Genomic DNA, 22,283 nt, shown 5'->3' on the forward strand with positions numbered 1-22,283 from the left:
TGACAGTCCAAACCATTGCAAGTTGTTCTTTTTAATATAAATTTAGAGTACCCAATTCTTCTTTTTTTTTTACCCAATTAAGGGTCAATTTAGCATGGCCAATCCGCCTACCCTGCACATCTTTGGGTTGTGGGGGTGAGACCCAAGCAGACATGGGAAGAATGTGCAAACTCCACATGGAGAGTGACCCAGGGCCAGGATCCAACCCGGGTCCTCGGTGCTTTGAGGCAGCAGTGCTAACCACTGCGCCAACGTGCCGCCCTCAGACCCATTGCATGTTTTGCTCCAGTTTCTGTTGGATGAGGCAATCATCGGAGGCCATTGAGTGTCAGATTAACTCAGACTTAAATCCCGAGAGTTCCTTGACAATGAGTGCAGCTGATGGCGTAGTGGTACAGTCACTGGACTAGCAATTCTGAGATCCATAGTCATACTCTGGGGACCCGGGTTCGAATCCCACCATGGCAGACACTGAAGTTTGAATTCCATTAAACCTGGAATTAAACGTCTCATGGTAACCACAAAACCATTGTCGATTGTTGTAAAAATCCATCTGGTTCTTTTAGGGGTGGAAGTCTGCCATCCTTACCTGCTCTGGATCCCCAGCAATGTGGTTGACTCTTAAATGCCCTCTGAAATGGCCGAGCCAACCACTCAGTTCAAGGCCAATTGGGGATGGCTGACAAATGCTGGCCCACGCGTCATGAATAAAAAAAACATTTTCCTCATGCAGCCCACTGCTCGCTAATGAAATGGTCAGGCTTGCTCTTCTGGTTCTGTAGCTGCTTGAGTTGAGTAATGTGGGCCATGGTGACCAGCTATTTTTTTTATTTTCCGTTTTCTCCTTTTTTTTTGGTCTTTTCCTCAGTCGATTTTGTGCTGGAGGGAACTGTGGGTGAAAAATCACAGCCCGCCGAGCAGATGGGTGCTGGGTTATTTGTTTACATTAAACTTCCCTTCACACAACCTGTGACAGTTCAGTAGGCATCTCTCAAACTGCAAGTTGTGTAGAAATTATCCCTCACAGCCCATGTCACAGGGTCTGTGAGCAACTTCTATTTATGAGAGATTTTTTTTTAAGAAAACTAAATCTCAAACCCGAATCCAACCCACCCCACCCACTTTCCTTTTCAACAAAGGATGTGAGATGAGTTTTTTTTAATATAATCTTTATTGTCACAAGTAGGCTTGCATTAACACTGAAAAGAAGTTACTCTGAAAAGCCCCTAGTCGCCACAGTTCGGCCCCTGTCCGGGTACACAGAGGGAGAATTCAGAATGTCCAATTCACCTAACAGCACGTCCTTCGGGACTTGTGGGAGGAAACCGGAGCTCCCGGAGGAAACCCACGCAGACACGGGGAGAACTTGCAGACTTCACACAGACAGTGACCCAAGCTGGGAATCGAACCTGGGACCCTGGCGCTGTGAAGCAACAGTGCTTACCACTGAGCTACCGTGCTGCCCTGTTGTGGAGACTAATCCACTCTCCGGGGATGGATGATCACTGTCATCTTTTAAGGAGGCTGCCTGCCTCCACCTTAACAATATCTGTATTTTCAACCTCTCATGGCTTAGGGACAAAGAGGGAAGCAGGCAAAATGAGGGAAGACTAATTAGGACCCCGAGTTTAGTGCATTTATAGTACTGCTTGATATTAGGAATGGGTTAAGAGACATTTCAATTACATGTCAAATTGATGTTAAGTATCCAATCATTGGCACTAATATGTAAAGGGATTGCACGTGGCACTTGTTTGGTGTGGTTTGGTGATAGAGTTTTGTCTGGAGTGGGTTCAAGGAAAATAAAGGTGTTTGAGAAAGGAACAGAACTCTGGACTCTTTACTCAACAGCAGCCTGAAGTGAACACTTGACGGCAGGGAGAAGCTGAATACGTTCTCCAGACCCAACAAGCAAAACTGGTACCAGTCTCTCCGACTCCCCACTCCACCCAAACTCCGCTGCCCGGCAGGTAGACAGCCTGTTGATTAAGGAAATCTTAACAATGTACTTAGACAAGTATTAGAACAAGTCAACATGGTTTTACAAAAGGGAAATCCTGTTTGAGGCTGTAACCAGTAGGATAGATAAAGGACAACTGGTGGATGTAGTATACCTGGTTTTCAAAAAGGCATTTGATATGGTGCTGCACAAAAGGTTAATAGGCAAGATAAGGGTTCATGGAATTGGGGGTAATATTTTAGCATGGGTAGAGGATTTGTTAATGGCAGAGAATAAGCATAAATGGGTCTTTTTCAAGTTGGCAGGCAGTGAATAGTGGAGTGCTGCAAGGATCAGTTCTGGGGCCTCAGCTTTTTACAATCCAAATTAATGACTTGGATGAAGAGACCAAGAGTAATGCATCAAAGTTTACTAATTATACCAACCTAGCCAGGAAGGTAAGCTGTGGAAAGGTCATAAAAGAGGTTGCAAAGAGATATTGTGTGAGTGGTCAAGAAGATGGCAGATAGAGTATAATGTAGGGAAGTCTAACTTTGATTGCAAGAATAGAAAAGCAGAATCTGTTTTAAAAGGTGTGAAGCTTGCAAGTGTCCATGTCCAAAGAGACTAGGATATGCTTGTACAAGGAACACAGAGTTGGTATGCAGATGCAGCAAGCGATTAGGATGGCAAATGGAGTGTCTCCCTTCATTGCAATGAGATTGGAGAACAAGAATAAAGAAATGTTGCTGAAATTATACAGGATTTTGGTGCCAGATCTGGAGTACCGTGTGCAGTATTGTTCTCCACATTTAAGAAAGGATACATTGTTTGTTCTCACTGGAACAAAGGAGGTTAAGGGGCGACCTGATAGAGGTCTACAAAATTATGAGGGGCATAGATAGAGTGGATAGTCAGAGGCTTTTTCCCAGGATAGAGAAGTCAATTACTAGGGGCCATAGGTTTAAGGTGCGAGGGGCAAGGTTTAGAGGGGATGTACGAGGCAAGTTTTTTTTACACCGAGGGTAGTGGGTGCCTGGAACCCGCTTCCGGTAGGGGTGGTGGAAGCAGGGATGATAGTGACATTTAAGAGAAGTCTTGACAAATACATGAATAGGATGGGAATAGAGGGATACGGACCCCGGAAGAGTAGAACATTTTAGTTTAGACGGGCAGCATGGTCGTCGCAGTCTTGAAGGGCCTGTTCCTGTGCTGTACTTTTCTTTGTTCTTTGTTTGTTCCTCTGGTATGTGCTTCAGCTCCGAGATTACATGTGGCATTTTCCATGGAAAGCGATTTGTGGCCTCTCCAAGGGACTTTGCCAACTTACAGTCCAGTGAAGTTGATACTGAGTTGTGCATTGGAATTGAGATTGCCATTTTACAAGCCTTTGTACTGCCAAATATACTCCTGCCACAGATCAGCTTTACTGGAATTGGAAAATAGAATCTGATGAGACTGGGCGTGTGCTTGTTACAGAGTGTGCCTGAGATGTAAGCCAACAAATCTATTAGTATGAATAAATGCAAAATATGGGGATGCTGGAACCTGAAACAAACCCTGAAAAAGCTCAGCAGATCTGATGGGGACTGTGGAGAGAGAATCAGAGTTGATGCTTTGAGTCCAGTGTTACTCTTCATTCTTCAAATGCCAATTGATGCTCCTTGATTGTAGGATATCGAAGGTTACTCGAGTTGCCCTACTGAACTTTGAAGCAATTTACATTAGAGAACATTATGAACAGGTGTGAGAGTACACTTACCTGCCTGGCCTTTTAGCGAGGTCATGTTTGAAATGGAGTTTTGGAGATTTTCGTGAGGGCCACGAAGAGTCCAGCACGAGTTGAAGGATAGGATGAAATAACATTTATTTACAATAACATATAGATGCAACAGCAACCCCTTTGCTACTCACTCTCTTCTAGCCGGTTCCAAACTGGCCAGCTTTATTTATGCAAGGAATCTGCTCCTGATTTCTCCCCTCTGCACCCCCCCCCCCCCCCCCCCCCCCCCAATTGGGGAAGCTCATACTCACAAAGGATTGTGGGATTGCCATTAGTCCCCAGCCAGTGGTAAGCAGGCAGGTTATAACAGAGATGAAAAAGAAGGAGGCCGCCATTGACCTTAATATATTGGGCATGTGTTTTCAGCCCTTCCCGGTGGCGGCATCTGCTGGTCTCACAAAAGGTTATCCCCCTCCCACTTACCGGGGCGGGTTCCCCGGTGGTGTGATGAGTGAGTCACGCAAAATGCCGTAGGTGGGACCGGACGATCCTGCCGCTGGTCATTATTGAGCCACCCCTCCAGCCAGGAAACATGGCCAATACATCAACTTCCTTTCAGCCTGCTTCATCTAACCATATCAGTGTAGTCACCTAGAGGTACTGAATATCAAATCCAGCTATCTAAAAAAACAGTGACGCCCGACAATTGAACTTTCTGAAATGGCGTGCTGGACTAGTTCTCGGGTTAGTTTTAGGTTCACCTGGACTATTGATCATCCTTCTACTGGGTCCCGTCCCCCCCCATGCTGTGTCCAAATTGTCTCTCTCAGAACTTTTTGTTCACGCCATGGAGCAGAATCGCTTTCCCAGTCTTCGGGGAGAGTCTTTTGCTCGACCCTTGGTTCTGATCCAGCAGCCGCTGATCAAATGCGGGTGAGTAAATGGCATTGCGGCGAGAGAAACTCACAACCATTGGACAACATGCTGCGGCTCCACCAGCGTCAGGGTCTGTGAGACTGCCCGGGGAGGGTGGTGGGTCTATTTGCACTGCCCCTTCATTTGCAGTTGGACATTTCTGCTGAAGGAGGGTCCTGGGCTCAAGGGAACGTTGGACGAAAGAATCTACTTTCAGGTTCACAAGAATCCCGATCGCTTTCCGATTTGCTTCTGACCCTTTTATTATGTTCAGGATCTTTACTGGTTTCAGGCACTGTACAGGATGGACATCTAAAATCCGGGAAATCCAAAATGGGCGGCACAGTAGCCTTGTGGTTAGCACTGTTGCTTCACAGCACCAGGGTCTCAGGTTCGATTCTTGGCTTGGGTCACAGTCTGTGCGGAGTCTGCACGTTCTCCCCGTGTCTGCGTGGGTTTCTTCCGGGTGCTCCGGTTTCCTCCCGCAAGTCCGGAAAGATGGTCTATTAGGTGAATTGGACATTCTGAATTCTCCCCCTGTGTACCCGAACACAGAATGTGGCCACTCGGGGATGTTCACAGTAACCTAATTGCAGTGTTAAGCCTACTTGTGACAATAAAAGATTATTATGTTATAATCCAGCAAGGTCACGGTTCCAGAAAGGCGAATTTGGTGCACTGTACCTGGATTTCTCCAACATGTGTTGTTCTTGCTTCCCCTTAAACCACAATGCCAAATGCCTCAACTACTCTGTTTGGTAGTGTGTTCCACGTTGTTTGGCTAAAAAAGTTCTAAAGAGGTTTCTGCTGAGTTCTTTGTTGGATTTATTCGTGACTGCTTTCCATTCACAGCCGCTAGTTTTGGTGTTGCCCACCAGTCAAAGCATCTTTCTTTCTCCTGCGTTTTTATATGCCCGCGAGAACAGTCGTGACAATTCGGTGGGGTGCAAACTCCCTGAATTAATTAATAACGCATAGCAGTTTATGTTTTTTTGGTGGCACGATGGTTAGCACTGCTGCTTCACAGCGCCAGGGACCCGGGTTCGATTCCGACTTTGAGTGACTGTTGGTGTGGAGTTTGCGCTTTCTCCCCGTGCCTTCGTGGGTTTCCTCCGGGTGCTTCTGTTTCCTCCCACAGCCCAAAGATGTGCAGATGAGGTGGATTGGCCATGCTAAAATTGTCCCTCGGTGTCCAATGTTCAGTGTTATGGAGACGGGCCTGGAAGTGGGCCCAGGTAGGATGCTCCTTCGGAGAGGATTGTTGCAGATTTGATGGGCTGAACGGTGTCGTTCTGCATTGTCAGGAGTCTATGATCCTAAGCTCTTCGTTCCATCCGCCTTTCTTTTGTTTTATAAATTTAGAGTACTCAATTCATTTTTTCCAATTAAGAAACAATTTAGCGTGGCCAATCCCCCTAGCCTGCACATCTTTGGGTTGTGGGGGCGAAACCCACGCAAACATGGGGAGAATGTGCAAACTCCACACGGACAGTGACCCAGAGCCGGGATCGCACCTGGGACCTCGGCGCCGTGAGGCAGCAGGGCTAACCCACTGCGCCACCGTGCTGCCCCCCGTCTGCCATTCTAAGTACAAGAGCAATAGTGACCAGAACAGTGAAGTATATTGTACATAGGCGTCAGTCTATGCAAATAAAGCATTGGAATGTTGAGTGATTTGGAATTTCTGGCGTGGCATTTATTTATTTCTTCAGATATTTAATCAAGGTCAGTCTGAATTTTATTCTCGGGCGAAGGAATTTGAAGAGTTCAAAATAGATGTTGTTTACTTAGTCCTTGTTCAGGCCATTCAAAGAGAGTCTGCCACCATTTAGTGAGCGGAGAAAGAAACGACTCAGCTGATCAGCTTTTTAATTGTGGTGACAGGTTGAGAAGGCCATGGTAAAATGGCATTTTATGTTGCCATGGTAACCAATGAATAAAGCAGCACAGTGTGGTGCCGAAGCCACTTGCTGTTTTTTTGTAGTTGATAAGAAAGGTACCTAATCGTCTTTTTTAAACATCTTTTTGCTATGTGCCCCTGTACATGGTATATTTGTATATAATATAAAACACATTTCTGCACTTGGGCAAATCATTCCTGCAAATGTGAGAGGAAGAAAATCTTATTTTTTTATTTTTGGGCTAAGTGTTTGACTGTTCGGAGCCAGTTTATTTGTTCCTATTTCATCTTTCTCTCTCAGCTTAGGACAGAATGACTGAATAAAACTAAATTTAAATCCTTTTTTTCAATATAAATTTACAATACCCAATTATTTTTTTCCAATTCAGGGGCAATTTAGCGTGACCAATCCACCTACTACCCTGCACATCTTTGGGTTGTGGGGGTGAAACCCACGCAGACACGGAGAATGTGCAAACTCCACACAGACAGTGACCCAAGGCCGGGATTCGAATCCGGGTCCTCAGCGCCGCAGTCGGAGTGCTAACCACTGCACCACCCGCCGGCTACCAAATTTATATCTGACCGTAAGTTCCTGAGGGATGTTAATGGTGCCGATATGTTATCCTCCTCAGCCGTGGCTACGGTGCTCGCCTTGAAAATGAAAATCGCTTATTGTCACGCGTAGGCTTCAAATGAAGTTACTGTGAAAAGCCCCTAGCCGCCACATTCCGGCGCCTGTTCGGGGAGGCTGGTACGGGAATTGAACCGTGCTGCTGGCCTGCCTTGGTCTGCTTTCAAAGTCAGAAATTTAGCCCTGTGCTAAATCAGCCTTGTGAATGTTGTTAATCGTCAATCTTCAGAGGCGTGAACACATGATGTCGGTAACTCCTTCAGTGAGGGAGTGTTGATAGGTGCGGAGCAAGGATATGACGCTCGTCTTCCTCCTCCATGGGCATGGCCGGTTCCTCTGGGATTTCCCTTGCAGCTGCTGATATTTACCTGTTTGGGGGTAACAAAGGAGGAGAGTTGGGAGCATTTTCATCCTTTAAGGTGAGTTTGCTGAGGCATGTTTGCTCATTGCCAACACTGGAAGCATGGATGGTGTTAACCAGTGTTTAACCAGCAACTTAGTAATCTAGACCCTAAAAGATAGAAGCACACCTTCCTTCCCCAATTCTGCAAGCTGCCAAAGTCACAAACCATCAACACTACATTTCTGCCAGTTTTGTGAGTTCGAAGCATACTACTCTCCTTAGCCCCTTCTGCAGCATTTGCAGAAATTATAGTTATGAGCCATTGGAATCTTATCATCCAGGGCCTTCCACCAATCTTGCCATGACCTGTTGTGTAACTTGAGTTGATGGCAGCCAACTCCTGGACCTCTTCCTCAATGGCTATCAGGATGGCCAAGATTGGTATACCGTCTGTGGTCATGTCTCTCTCTTTAGCATTGTGCACACCCTCCTGCAAATGAAGAGGAAATTTGCATTGATGTGTTAACCATGCCTTCAAATGTGTGATGTGGCGATGCCGGCGTTGGACTGGGATGAGCACAGTAAGAAGTCTTACAACACCAGGTTAAAGTCCAACAGGTTTGTTTCAAACACGAGCTTTCGGAGCCCGGCTCCTTCTTCAGATGTGTGACCAACATTTTTCAATGCCCTACCCATAACCGCCATTGCCGTGCAGAGTGCCGCCTGTGCCTCATGCTGCTTTACACACTTGGGCAACGCACAAAGCAATCCCATCACACCCACAACAGACCTATCTATGTCCAACTCCAGAATGGTCAAACTTGCAGATCTCAAAAGGCCATTGAGCCTTTTGCAGCACTGTAGCCAGGTTCGCTGGATGACCCCGAGGCTGCTGACTTCTGCCACAACCTCCGCACAGCTACTATTGTCTGGTTGGAAGATCTCCTCTTCTTATCAATGGACACATGGAGCCAGCTATCGCTCACAGCTTGGAGGAGAGCAGATGGGGAGTCATCAGCAAACATTAGGGTCGCATTTGGCCTGGGGTCCTCCCCAGTCCCTGGCTCTATTCTCTTGGCCATCTGTCAGGAGACGAGGGAAGGTAAGGGCTGATTTTGAATTTCTCCCTGTTCATTGGAGGAATGTGTCAGCTGCATTCCAATGTTGTTTTTACTTCCAGGAAAAGATCCTGAGTGGAAGATGTTCATCGACATTTATAACCATTTGTAAGCATTACTCACTTACCCATTGCAATCAGTTCACTGAAATGGAAATTCTTCCACACAAAATCCTTCTGTGTGCAAAGAATGCTTTCGGATGCAGTGTCACTGTCCCGTGCCAGGGGTGCTTTTACTTCAGTGGCCTTGACCTACTTTCTCCAACTCCTTCTCCTCCCAGATGTCCTGCCTTTTGTGTCTGATTGAGCGCACTGCCCACCGTTCGCTGCTGCTGTAATTGGCTGTCTCTCCACCTGCAGCCACTACACCTATTATTTGGCGCCTCTCTCAGACGGGGCCGGAAGTCGGCAATCCACGCACCTCCGGGTGAGTAAAATTCAGCTCCTGGGATGTGACTTGAACTCAAATTTGTGATCAGAAGTGAGAGAGTGCTAACTTAACTGAGCCACAGCTGAAAGGGGAAATACTATTCGATGCTTCGATCAGGTCGTTTTGGTTTGGATAAGTTAACGAGAGCGGTTCTGATGTGACCTCCCCCTTTCCCTGGGGTGACGATGGGCAGCACGGTCACACAGTGTTTAGCACTGTTGCTTCACAACACCGGGGTCCCAGGTTCGATTCCCGGCTTGGGTCACTTTCTGTGCAGAGTCTGCTCGTTCTCCCCGAGTCTGTGTGGGTTTCCTCCCACAAGTCCTGAAAGACGTGCTGTTAGGTAATTTGGACATTCTGAATTCTCCCTCTGTGTACCCGAACAGGCGCTGGAATGTGGCGACGAGGGGCTTTTCACAGTAACTTCATTGCAGTGTTAATGTAAGCCTACTTGTGACAATAGAGAATACTATTATTGTATACAATTGCTGAAATTGCAACATTGGAAATGTTCAGTTAAATCTTGGAGCGCCTCTGGCAGCTGGAATAAAAGAATTTATCTTTTCTGGCAATAAGCAATTTCACCCCAGTTTAGATATAAAAGCTCTTTAACGATTTGATTTAGTAGGTGGTGTGACAATCTTTACTTCAGTTTAGAAATGCTTCTAAATTAACACTCAGGCAAGCACACCTTTTACAGAAATTACCTGAAGAATGTACATACTACAAGAATTAAAGATTGGGATCTGTTGATAACTGGTCAGGTGGATTATGTAATTTGCACACTTTTTTTTGTTACATTTATATCTCCATTAAAAATCTCACATCTGCATGAACTCCCTGCCTGAACTTCACTTCCACTTATTGTGCATTTGTCAAACTTTTCGTGCCAACTCTTCCATTTTGTTATAGAAAAGAATGTGGGAAAAAACAAGTAAAGTTGCTCAGGGAAAACAGATCAGAGGGAGCACTTGGATAGCCTCTTTCAGGGAATTCTAAAAGAATGGAGATGAGGTGGAGGAGAATGAAGAGTATGAGGGCTCTTGACCTTTTGTCACCAGTTGACGGTGGTTTTGGGAGTGCAAAGGAATGTATGGTGGGTTAAGGATGGGCAGAGGACTGGGAAGGAGCGATTCCATAGGAGTGGGTAATTGAACAGGAAAGAGATAAACATGCATAGCTTGTAGAATGAGGGGAGTATGAACAATAGGAAAGGGTTCCAATTTTCCAGGGCCCCTAATCTACATGTATCCTACAGTAAGTGACGGCTTTCTCCATCATATCACACTGCACCACCCCCCACTTCCCAGCTGAAAAGAATGAAGAAAAATATGGAAGCAAAAGAATTGAGGATCAAGAAAGAGGATAGAAGACAGACAACGGGAGGGACATAACAGACATCAAATTAATGGACAGGGAAAGAAGGATTGGTCCATTGAGCATGGGGCACGATGATCTCCAATACACATGAACAGTCACACATTCTCCTGAGAGAGGCTCAGTAAACAAATTCAAACTTTGGGCCAAGTCAAGGAAAAGTCAATCTGTAAATTCCCCGTAAACCCTGGGAATGGATCCGTATAAGTTACAGGGGACATAAGTCAGATCATTGCAGTAATACACCAAACATTTTGCATGTTGCACGCACGCGCACATCTGGCATAAAGGAAGATGGTTGTGGTGGTTGGAGGTCAATCACCTGAACTCAGGACATTACTGCAGGAGTTCCTCAGGGTAGTGTACTCGGCCCAATCACCTTCAGCTGCTTCATCAACAACCTGGACAATATCCAGGCTTGGGCTGATAAGTGGCAAGTTACATTCACACCACAGAAGTGCCAGGCAGTGACCATCTCCAACATGAGAGGATCTAATCACCGCCCTTGAACAGGTTTACTTTGATCTGATGCAGAAGATAGGATGCGGCCGTGAGATTCCGAGGTGTGTGTCTCTGTTCTGGGGAGGGTAGGGATGACAGCTGTGTTGCGACTATTATGGTGGCACTCTTGGAGATCTCCTCCAAGGTGTTCTCTCGGGGGGGGGACCACCCCAGATGGGCCTGCGGCGTCGGTTGCAGGTCGTGTGGGAGGGTGGACATGTGGTCAGTGGGAGGGCTGGGTCAGTCTGTATGGCATTAACATAACTGGCCTCTACCGCTTCCAATAGTCTGCCCAGGTAGTCATCGCCGAATCATAGGGCTGGTCATCTCGGGGGCATGGTTGTGAGTGGCGTCGAGTTGGCTATGCAGGGTCGGTTTAAGTGCTGCTCTCCCTTGTTAGCTGGCGAGCGCGGTCCCTGTGAATCAGTTGGCGGGACCATCGCTTGTAGTGACAAGCCCGCGGGGCCTTGTTAAGTGGACCAATCAACATTTTATAGCCGTGATGGCCTCGCCGGCTTAAGCGTTGGGAAGCTTGCAGCAGTTCCCGCTCACTACCACACTTAGAAACATATTGGTTACATCGCGCCGATTGTTTCAGCATGTTCCTCCCCATGGAAATCATTTCTTCCTATCTTGACTCCATTCTCACTCCCCTTGTCCACTTACATTCACAATTCCTCTGATGCCTTAGGCCATATCAATAATTTCCAGTTTTCTGTCCCTAACCTCTTCCGTATGGAAGTCCAATCCATCTACACCTCCATTCCCCACAAGGAGGGCCTTAGGGCTCTTTGCTTCCTCCTTAAGCAGAGGCCTGAACAATTCCCATTCATCACTATTCTCTTCTGTCTGGCAGAACTTGTTCTGTCACAAAACAATTTCTCTTTTAACTTGACTTCTCTTTTAACATGACTCCCTCCTTTGGCGTTGTGGGACTGTGTGTTTTCCAGCACTGGCCACTGCGCCCAGCTGGTGCTGCTGAGACTACAGAGTTACTTGCCATTCAATTGACCAGCAGCTCTCTAAGGCAGAAGTTCCTCCCAAGAATGTCTTGCCTTAAAGCAATTAACGTTGCTCCCAGAGTTAAATTGCTGCATGGGGTAGCTGTTGGGATCATGGGCGCCAAGTAAAATCCAGCCCATAGAGAGTGGATGAAACCGAGTTTCATCCCGTCTCTGGTGTTGAACATTTCAACAGAATGAATTAAAAATTAATTAAATTCTCAGATTTTAGGGTAAATTATCAATACACCAAACAAGCAACTTAAATTCTTTAGAATTTATATAATGAGCACTCATTAAAACCCCAACAATTTCAAATTTGATGAAGGATATGAACCTCACTTCTAAACTTCACTTCAGTTTAAATCTATGCTCGCGCAGACATATAACCCACAGTTTGAGCATTCCAAAAATGCTAGGCTGTTTTTGGCTCCTGGGAATGTGAAGAATCCCAGTGAGCAGCTGTTTCCAAGAAGAGTTTTGCCGTGCCTTTTGACAGCATTTCTGAAAGCTCCCTGAATTTCTGTACTGGGAAGGAGAGAATAATTGTATTTTAAAAAAAACTATCTAGATAATTATTGCACAACGTTGACGAGCGACTTGAGGAGGTGGGCCGGGTGCACTGATCATGAGCGGCGAGCTGTTTTTATTAGATGGTGACGTTTTTTTGCCCCTGCCTTTACGGGTTGCGTTTTATGCGTTGCACGTCAGCGAAATAGCCTTCCATGTGGGTGGGTTGTTGGGTGCCTCATCCTGAATGAAGCAAGTTTGGAGCTTGCTGCTTCCACAATATGGTAAACTGCTTCTGAATTCAAGCCAAGTTGGGAAGGGGGCAACAGCGTAGCAACATTTTACCCTTTTGCTTTTTAAGTAGGGTTAATTTAGTGACTCTATTATCTTGATTTTTTCGTTTTTTAATTTGACCACTTGTGTGGGACTGCCAGCATCTCGGACGCTATGTAAATTTTTTTAAAAATTCATTTTTATGGGATGTCGTATTCGCTAGCCAGACGTGTGTTTCCCTTCCCTAATTGCCCGTGAGAAGGTGGCGGTAAGCTGCCTTCTTCAACCGCTGCAGCAAGCGTTGATGCAGTGTTCACTCAGACTGTCAGCAGGATCTTAGTGTGTGTCTGTGCGCACATTCTGAATGAGCGATACTGTGGTTGGGGCTGCAACTAAATCCCGCAGGTGGCCTTGGTTGGAATAGTTGTTTCCTCCAGTGGGCTCCCATAGTCAAAGCTGAAATGTAAATTGTTCATCTGATGAGTGGGTTTACTGAGACGTCAATGTCGTACACTATGAAATCTGAGTGGGAAAGTGGAACTGAAGTCAAGAGACTATCATATCGATCTATGAAAAGGGTTACAGCATTTGTTTACTCAATGTTCGTCAGTCAAACCACGCGTACGTTTTTTTGCCATATGTGTGTGTGTGTGTGTGTGTGTCTGTCTGTACTGACTTGTGAAACAGGCTTGTCTGGGTGCCAGGTATCATGTCCTGCTCAGATTTGTTTTCTGTTTAATTCTGTCGGTATTGATTTTATGCAGAGGCTGGTACAAAAATTGGAAAGATTGGCATGAGCTGATTATGTCTGTGTGGAGAGCGGCAGCTGTTGAACGTTGCACATTGCACTCCAACAACTCCTAGATTTTTTTCCTGTTGTTTCATTTCTCCCCCAAGGTAGGTGGCCTAATAAAAGTCTTTGATGAAGGATTGGGGGGGGGGGGGGGGGGGGGGGGGCGCTGAGGTGACGGGGCGAGGGTGGTGGTGGGTCCAAACCTAAGGGCTGTCTACGTTATATTGTTAATTCAATCGGGAATTCAGGAGAAATCTCTTTACCCAGTGAATGGTTGGAATGTAGAACTGCAGGACTAGTTGGGGCGAATAGCAAAAAATGCGTTGAAGGCAAAGCTAAGTAAACGCGAGGGAGATAGGAAGATGGAGTGAGATGATGCGAGGTGGAAGGCCTCTGGGGTGAACCATAAACACTGCACAGCACAATTAAGCTGAATGGTCACAACCTGTGCTGTAAATTTTACGTAAATTGGTAAGTTAGCAAGTTAATTTATATTAAGGAGTCAGGCCCTTCTTCCGGACAAGGGAATCTTCTGTGTCATTGTCTCTTTCATAACAAAAGGTTTTTATATAAATTCCATCCTTGAATCTGATCTCCGTGTGCATGTGCGTAAAGCTTCATTCTGCTCTGTGCTCTACGTCACGTCAGCCCCAATAATTTCATTCTTTCTCAGCGGGTCTTCTGTTACGTTTTCTGAAATATCGTTTTCTTCCTGTTAAATGGTGAAGTGTTTTCAGAATTTAAAAAAATAGATTTTCTTCAGTATTCAGCCATGAGAGAGTGATCCTAACTAGATCTGCTCTATCAATCTCTTTGCAAGCGGAAGATGTTAACTATATTTTCTCATGCTTCTGATTTTAAAAAAAACGTATTTAACGATAGATGTTGACGTCGCTGGCGAGGCCAGCATTTATTCTCCATCCCTTGAGAAGGCGGCACTGATTCACTTTCTTAAACCGCTCAGCCATATCATGTAGTCATATGGTCGTAGGGGTAATGTCATTAAACTAGTTATTCAGATGCCCAGGCTAATATTCTGGGACACGTGTTCAAATCCCACTTCGGCAGTTGTTGAATTTAAATTGAATTAAATTTGGCAGCACGGTGGTACAATGGTTAGCACCGCTGCATCACTTAGCACCGTTGACTCCACGCCGGGGACCTGGGTTTGATTCCAACCTTGGGCCACTGTCCGTGTGGAGTTTTCACATCCTCACCCCCAGCGCCTGCGTGGGTTTCCTCCGGATGCTCCAGTTTCCTCCTAAAGATATGCAGGTGAGGTGTATTGGCCACCCTAAAATTGGCTCTTAGTGTCCAAAGTTGCGCAGGCTAGGTGATAGGGTGGGGGGAGTGGACCGAGGTGGGGTGTTCTTTCAGAGGGTGAGTGCAGACTTGATAGGTCAGGGTGAGGGTTGCACTATAGCAATTCTACGTTTTGAATAATTCTGGAATATAATGCTAGTCTCAGTGATGGTGCCTTATGGTGAAGCTATTGTCGATTGTCATTAAAAACCCACCTGGATCACCGATGTAACATTCTTATCTGGCCTGGCCTTAATGGATCTCCAGACACACAGCAATGTGGTTTACTCTTCAATGCCCTCTGATGTGGCCGAGCAAGCCACTAAATTCAAGGGCAACTAGGGATGGGCAACAAAACGTTGGCTTAGCCAACGACGCCCACATCCCGTGAAAGAATTAAAAACACAGTGCCTCACGAATGCCCAATTTTGAATTGCTGGATGTGTTTGAATTTTATGGCAGAATTAACTGCGCCATTGCATTTCTCATCGCGGAGAAGAAACCAGAGCTAGCTGCAAAGAGACACTGATATTTTGGTGGAATGGGCAAATTATTTAGGGTTTGAATTCAATGTTAGTAAACGTGAGTTGGTACCATTTTTGAGTAAAAGATTAAAAGTGACTATTCGTTTTCCTCCAGAGAATAATGTGGGAGACCAGAGGGATTTTGAAGAGGTTGGGCCATCGGATTTGCCAAAATATTAAAAGATGTGCCTCAATTTGGATACGGCCAATAAAAGAAGCAAATATGGCGAAGCATCCTGTAGTCAAGTAGCCCTTTGTTTGAAACGTTTCGTTTTCCTGCCCGCCTGGCACTGCAATTATTTTAATTGATGGGGGGGGGGGGGGGGGGGAATCGGGTTTAAAGGCACATAGAAAACACGTGGACTCGTATTTTTGAATTCACTTGGAGCTGAGCTGAAAAAGTAAAAAGCTGCCCAAATTGCTTTCGCCTGGCCTTGCCTGAAATAAAGTGGTTGGCAGTATCCAGCTAAGTATGCTCAGCTGGGCGGAATTTGTCTGCCTTTTGAAACCTGAGAGGCTGATCCAAAATTCATTGATCTACCTATATTCTGCTCCATGCCGAAGCTCCGTTGGTGAGCACCTCCAGACACCTACTGGGACCATTTTCACAGGATTGAGCTTCAGATCAACAGCTTGGACACCATTGAACATTGTATGAAGCCTATCCTCCAAAACCCATCTCTGCACAGACCCATTTGCTGGACAACAAATGCCAGGCAGGAGAAAAGACTGAGCAGTTCCAACCGTTGCTGTCTCGGAAGTACCCCTGGCATCCCTTTGCAGGAAAAAGTCCGTGACACATAAGACCTGGAGTGTGCCAAACCCATCAGAATACACTCGTTGCTAAGCCAACGCGGATGCGCTAGCTTGGCCACATTCATCAGCTGGATGACAACCTAAAGATAATCTGTGTGGTGAATTGGCTACTCGGCCACAACCTTATCAGCGTCAGTACCTCTGCTACTAGGACACATGCAAGTGAGATAGAAAGATGGCTGTTATACACACTGACAACTGGAACGTCATGACCTCGGGAGGCTGACTGTTTTTGAGGGGCAGTGGAAGAGGCAAACAGTAAATTAAAAGGAAGAGGGCCCAGAGAAAACCGAGGCCAGTAAATTGTGCACCTTCTCAACCCACTGGGCAGAGGCTGCCATGCCAGGGTGGGATTCCTGAACCACATCAGGTGATGCTTAACACAAGAGTTGACAACCTCGATGCAAACCATCACCTTAAGAGATGGAGGACTGCCCACACATTGCCTGAAATCTCAGCTTCACTCGTAACTTATTTTTCTCATTTTCTTTTTTCACAGGGTGACTAAACTCGATGTGTGAACCTCTCCAAATGTAATCCCATAAATTGCAGGGCTGTAAGTCATGAGTGTGGAGACGTGTTAGATGTTATCACTGGGATCAGCATTCTTGTGTGGTGTGATTGAAGGACCTCTTGTATTTCATCAATGCTTAAGCTGCCAACGCTGACCTTGAGCTGAGGTTTAACTTCCAATCTAACATATGATGCAGCTTCAGCTGTGGTGGTCACTATATCAGAGGTATTAAATTAATCTGTAGACAACTTTGGTAATCTAATATTTGATCAAGGCGGAAAGTTTATAGAGGATATTATTATTGTACTTCAGTGGAAATATTATTGGATATTATTGTTTACCTCTAAATGTAAATTTGAGGACTAAGTATGACTGAAACATAAGATTGGTATTAATTATAATTCAGTAATGGGTGGCATGGTGATGCAGTGGTTAGCACTGCTGCCTCACGGCGATGAGGACCCGGGTTCGATCCCGGCCCCGGGTCACTGTCCGTGTGGAGTTGCACATTCTTCCCGTGCCTGCGTGGGTCTCACCCCCACAACCCAAAGATGTGCAGTGTAGGTGGATTGGCCACCCTAAATTGCCCCTTAATTTGAGAAAAAAAAGAATTGGGTACTTTAAATTTATTTTAAAAATTTTAAATCAAATAAAAAAACTGCTCATCAGGAGGTCACCAATATGCCGTTCTTCACTAATTGTATTACCCTCAGCAAGATTAGATTGATATTTTCCACAAGCTCTATTGTATCTTTTATAGGTTTCCTTATGAGGACAAATATGCATCCTGCCTGTCATCAGATTCTGTGTATGCTGTTGACGTGTCAGCTTGTTTAGTGCTGTCGAGCTGCCACCATCCCTTTTGATTGAAGCTTGTGCATTTTAGGTGGAATGCTCCGGCCGTTGGGATGCCCTGTTTCCTGTCGGCAGCACACCCCGCCCACGGGTTTCCCTTCAGCGTGGGGTGGCTTCGATGGGAAATACCATTGACAAGCGGCAGGAGGAGAGAATCCTGATGCCAGCAAATTGCGTGCCGCCGTGGAATTCGCGACTGGGGAATCCAGCCCTTGATGTGCAAAGTGTAATTTCACAAAGATGGAAAACTTTAAATTTCAACTTTGGCGTCTTGGGCTATTTGGTCACAATCTGGCTATGCCAGACAACAGTGTTCGTTTTGCATTTTGTAGGGCCATCACAGAATGAGTATTATCATATGGATATGTATTTTTAAAAAGCTATACTAAGGATATTCCACCTGCGTTATGGTACCCGACCAGATCCCAATTTCTGTTAGAAATCCAGGCGAGAAACTCCAACTACTTTTCAATTTGTAAACTACGAGGAAAGGGTGTGTCGTTCCAGGAGTGATTCCACTGACAAATAGGCATCTTTTATATCAAAACAAACTATATTACTAACACAGGAGTAACCAGGTTAACACAACTTTTCAATTAACAGTTAAACAATTCCTAAAGTAAATAGAAATCTTTAATTACTGATTTATACCGTCTCTATCTCCAATTAAGCAAAGCCATTACAGATTAAAAGCCGCTGGTAAATAAAGTGAGCAAACACATGGGAACCTGCTGTTCTATATATCGAGACTTCCTTTCAGAAAAGTAGAGCAAGACCCTTTCAGGCACAACCTGCCAATCCTTCAGTCTCTGTCAGACCCCCGCTTAACCTGACAGCATGTGGCAAAACTACTGCTCAACTTAAAACCTCCTAGCAGACAGTCAAACTCAAATCACACTGCAAAACTACAGACATACCTGGCTCCTCCCATTAGTTATATCATCTTTATCCCACTCAGGCCCTATGACCTGCTTACCTAAGTCTAAACACTGTCTCAAATTATCTACTCTCCATGGAATCTCCAGCAATCATAACAACTTTGAATTAGGCGTCTCTTTATAAACAAAACATGTTTGGAATGAATGATTATCTCACTTTTATGGCACCTTAATCACAGCCTTAGCAGTCACATTTCCTGCCTGTATGTTAAACCAGGATTTAAAAAATATTACCAGGTTGGCACCGTCAAGGTGCCTGGGTGTCGGGGGGAGTGCCAGGGTACAACCATGTCCTGCCGCCAACCACCCAGGGGGCACTAATAGCTTTTAGACTGCTCGAGTGGCTATCACAACTGGGCTCCGCTTGTGGCGAACTAGAACTCCAGCTTCCAACCAAGTTGAGGCCCTTAGGTGGGCAAGTGATGTTTGCCTAAGGGCCTGATCCTGCCACTGCTAGGATTTAGCCTGTGGCTGTAGAGTCCATGCCAAGTGCCCTGTCTGGCAGCTGCGGGCTCCTGTGTCCCAAAATGCTTGAGAACTGTCAGTCTTGGATTAGCTGGCAGCTCTCTGTTACAAGACCTCCTGTTCCAACAGGGCAAAGTCCCACCTCCAGCCTGTTAACAGCCAACGACCATTAACCGTCTGATGGACAGCTGGATTTTCCCTTGGTGGGCTCCCTGCTGGCTTTTTAGCCGAGGGCAGCGGGGACTAGGGCGCCTTGGATAATTTACTGATGAACAGCATTAATAATTGAGTAAATGTTCCCATCGAAATTATCCAGTCATTTGACTTCCAGAAGCGCACCGTCATACCTATCAAAATGCAACTGGGTTTTATCAGCTTATTGGTTGCTTCTCCCTCCCTCAATCGCTCCTGCTGCCTCTTAGACATGGAACAAGCGACTATTTTAAAGAAATTTAAGAGTACCCAATTCAATTTTTCCAATTAAGGGACAATTCAGCGCGGCCAATCCACCTAGCCTGCACATCTTTTGGGTTGTGGGGGTGAAACTCACGCAGACACGGGGAGAATGTGCAAACTCCACACGGACAGTGACCCAGAGCCGGGATCGAACCTGGGACCTCGGTGCCATGAGGCAGCAGGGCTATCCCACTGTGCCACTGTGCTGCCCTCGTTGCCATGTTAACGGCAAATGTTCACCAGTAGTTTCTCATGCATAACTGTTACGTTTTGCATGCATGAATTTTGCATGCATGAATTTTAACTGCACAGATGAAGGAAAGAAACAAAACTTCAGCTCCATTCAATGATTCTGTCCTTAATGGTTAATTTAAGGGGTGTAATGGCAAACTAGAAAATATTGGATGAAGGTTGGAACCGTTTCAACACTTGATGAAGGGAAAGAGTGAGTCGATTTACCTTTAGATTTTGGAGATTAAGAGTTTGACTGTTCTGGTCAGTTCATGTACACTTCGTCAGCGATGTAATAAAACTGTTACGATTGATTGCGTTATGCATTATGAATTTATTATTCAAAGCCTGCGTTGTGAAAAGCTAGCTGGGAGTCTGCCAGACTACAGTTGTAATGAGCATGAAAGTGTATAATCTGCTATTGATAACCTTGGTGATTTTTATTTAACAATAAATGTAAGATGCCACAATGCAATCAGAAGGGCCAGTGTTTTGCCAAAACTGTTGATATCAGCAGATTATAACCTTTATTACTCTGATAAGAATGATCGAATCAGAATTATGGGAGTCTAGTTGTATCTAGCTGGCCACACAAGCGTGCAAAAAGGGGTGTATTTTCTCCGAGCCTACATTTATCTACCCACTTGGAGTAAAATAAAAAGTTGGAGATATTACCCGTTGTCATCCTAAATGATCTGATATTGATGACAAACTTATGAAGCGTTTTCATCCTATGAGCAGGATTTAGCCCCTTGAGCCTGTTCCACCATTCAGTGATATCACAGCTGACCCTTGAGCTAACTCCATATACCTTCATGCACAAATGCAAAATACTGCAGCTGCTGGAAATTTGAAATGAAAATAAAAGTTGCTGGAAATACTCAGCCGGTCAGGAGGCAGCAGGTGTGGCAAGAACAGAATTAACATTTCAAATCGATGTCCCCCTAGCCATTGATATCTTTGGTTATCAGGGCTGTATTTTCACGTGGAGGTGTTTTTTGCTGCACAGACATTCCCGACCTCATGCATTTCCCCCCAGCCTCCTGTGTGGGTCAGGTATACCTCATGTGTAAACGCATACCCATCCCGCTGAGGTCGAACTCCCCATTTTAAATTCTGGAAGAAAATCTGATTTTCTCCTACACACCATTTTGAATGGTAAGTGTAAAATGTTTTCACACATTCAGATGCCACTATTAGATGCTATATTGTATGTCGTGATTGATCATAGGGACCTCACCATTTCCAGTTAATTTGACCCTGATGTTGACCTGAATTGTGTAATTGTTCAAATGTGTTGCAGTACTTTTCCAATGGAGAAAGCACATCATACAGAGAACAATGTAAAAATATGTTCTCTGCTTCCATTTATATGTGCCCTGGTTTAATTGAACTGCCAAATTTGGCGGTTTAAAAAAAGATAAAACTGCTTCTGAAGATGAAAATAGATTCTGAAACTGCTCTCCATCAACTGCTTAATTGACATTCTGCTTTGAAATGGAAATCTGTTCTGTTAATGGAACTAAAAGTGGTTGTTATGGCAGCTGCTCCATTATGAATGCTTGGCAGGTTTTCAAAAACTTCAGCTTCTAAGGGGTCTTAGAATTGTTGAATTTTTTATGAGCCTTTATTAATGGAATGCGGTTTTGACGTGGTTTCTTGTTTTGTTTAAAAAAAAAACAAACCTTAATAGGCACTTAAAGGATTGCAATTTTTCTTTGTCCATTTTTTGGGGGTGTTTGTATTGTTCGATTGGTTTAGAGTTTAGAACTTTAATGTTTTTCCATTAACTTCAAAATAATTCCTATTGCTATTGCGTGGCCCCTGAGGAATGAACATAGTGCATACTGGGTTAGTGGCTATGGAGGGCACGTGGGCATAAAAGGTGCAATGAGGTATCATGGGTAATCTGAGGGGGCAAGATATAAAAGTCAGCATTGCATTTGGCCTATTTGAAGTTTTTTTCCTGGAGCTGTTCATGTCGTTTTAATGCTTTATATACTTGGGTCCCCTCAGATTTTAGAATGGTCCCTGTGGAATAGAACTTAGCAAACATAATTACACAACTTAGAAAATAAAGAAAATAGAGAACAATAGGCCAGTTAGCCTGACACCAGTAGTCAGCAAGACGCTGGACTCTGATATTAGGGTCATGATAACAGGCATTTGGGTGCTATCATTAGGTAGACTCAACACTGGTTTATAAAATGGAAAATGTGATTGGTAAATCTGTTAGTTGGATCAGGAGAAAACCAGGGCAAGTAGTGTATTTGGATTTTCAAAAGAACATTTAATACAGCAGTGGTTGTTTCACAATATTAGGGCTTGAGGGATTGGGGATAATATATTAGCATGAATTGGCGATTGGTTAATGGATAGAGAGTAAAAATGAATGAATAATTTTTCAGTTGGCGGGTTATATAACCTGTGGGGTAACCGCAGGATCAGCGTTTGGGTCATAGTTTTTATCGTTAAGCTATTAATAACGCCGTAATTTCATTTCTATCTACGTTGCTTACCATGCTGATCACCTTTTGTTGTATCGGCAAATTTGAATACGCAACTTTAATTCCATTATCTAAGTCATTAATAAATGCATTGAATGAGGTCCTAACACAGATTTTGCGAGAGGCTACCAGTCACATCCTGCCAATTAGAATGCCAACCCGTTATCCCTACTCTCTGTCTCTACCACTCAGCCAACGTCCGAAACTTTCCAGGGACGT

General features: G+C 44.9%; 1 protein-coding gene and 1 long non-coding RNA gene across 4 annotated transcripts in view; both read left to right on the forward strand.

Moving 5' to 3' along the window:
- Nucleotides 1–22,283, forward strand: part of LOC119966551 (5'-AMP-activated protein kinase subunit gamma-2) — a 577,858-nt gene that overhangs the window by 153,474 nt on the left and 402,101 nt on the right. The window lies entirely within an intron of this gene.
- On the forward strand, nucleotides 15,654–19,871 carry LOC119966554. Its single transcript, XR_005460794.1, has 3 exons — nucleotides 15,654–16,468; nucleotides 16,598–16,837; nucleotides 17,499–19,871. It is a non-coding gene; the product is annotated as an uncharacterized LOC119966554 (long non-coding RNA).

This window comes from Scyliorhinus canicula, chromosome 5 (assembly GCF_902713615.1).
Source record: "Scyliorhinus canicula chromosome 5, sScyCan1.1, whole genome shotgun sequence".
Lineage (NCBI taxonomy): Eukaryota > Metazoa > Chordata > Chondrichthyes > Carcharhiniformes > Scyliorhinidae > Scyliorhinus > Scyliorhinus canicula.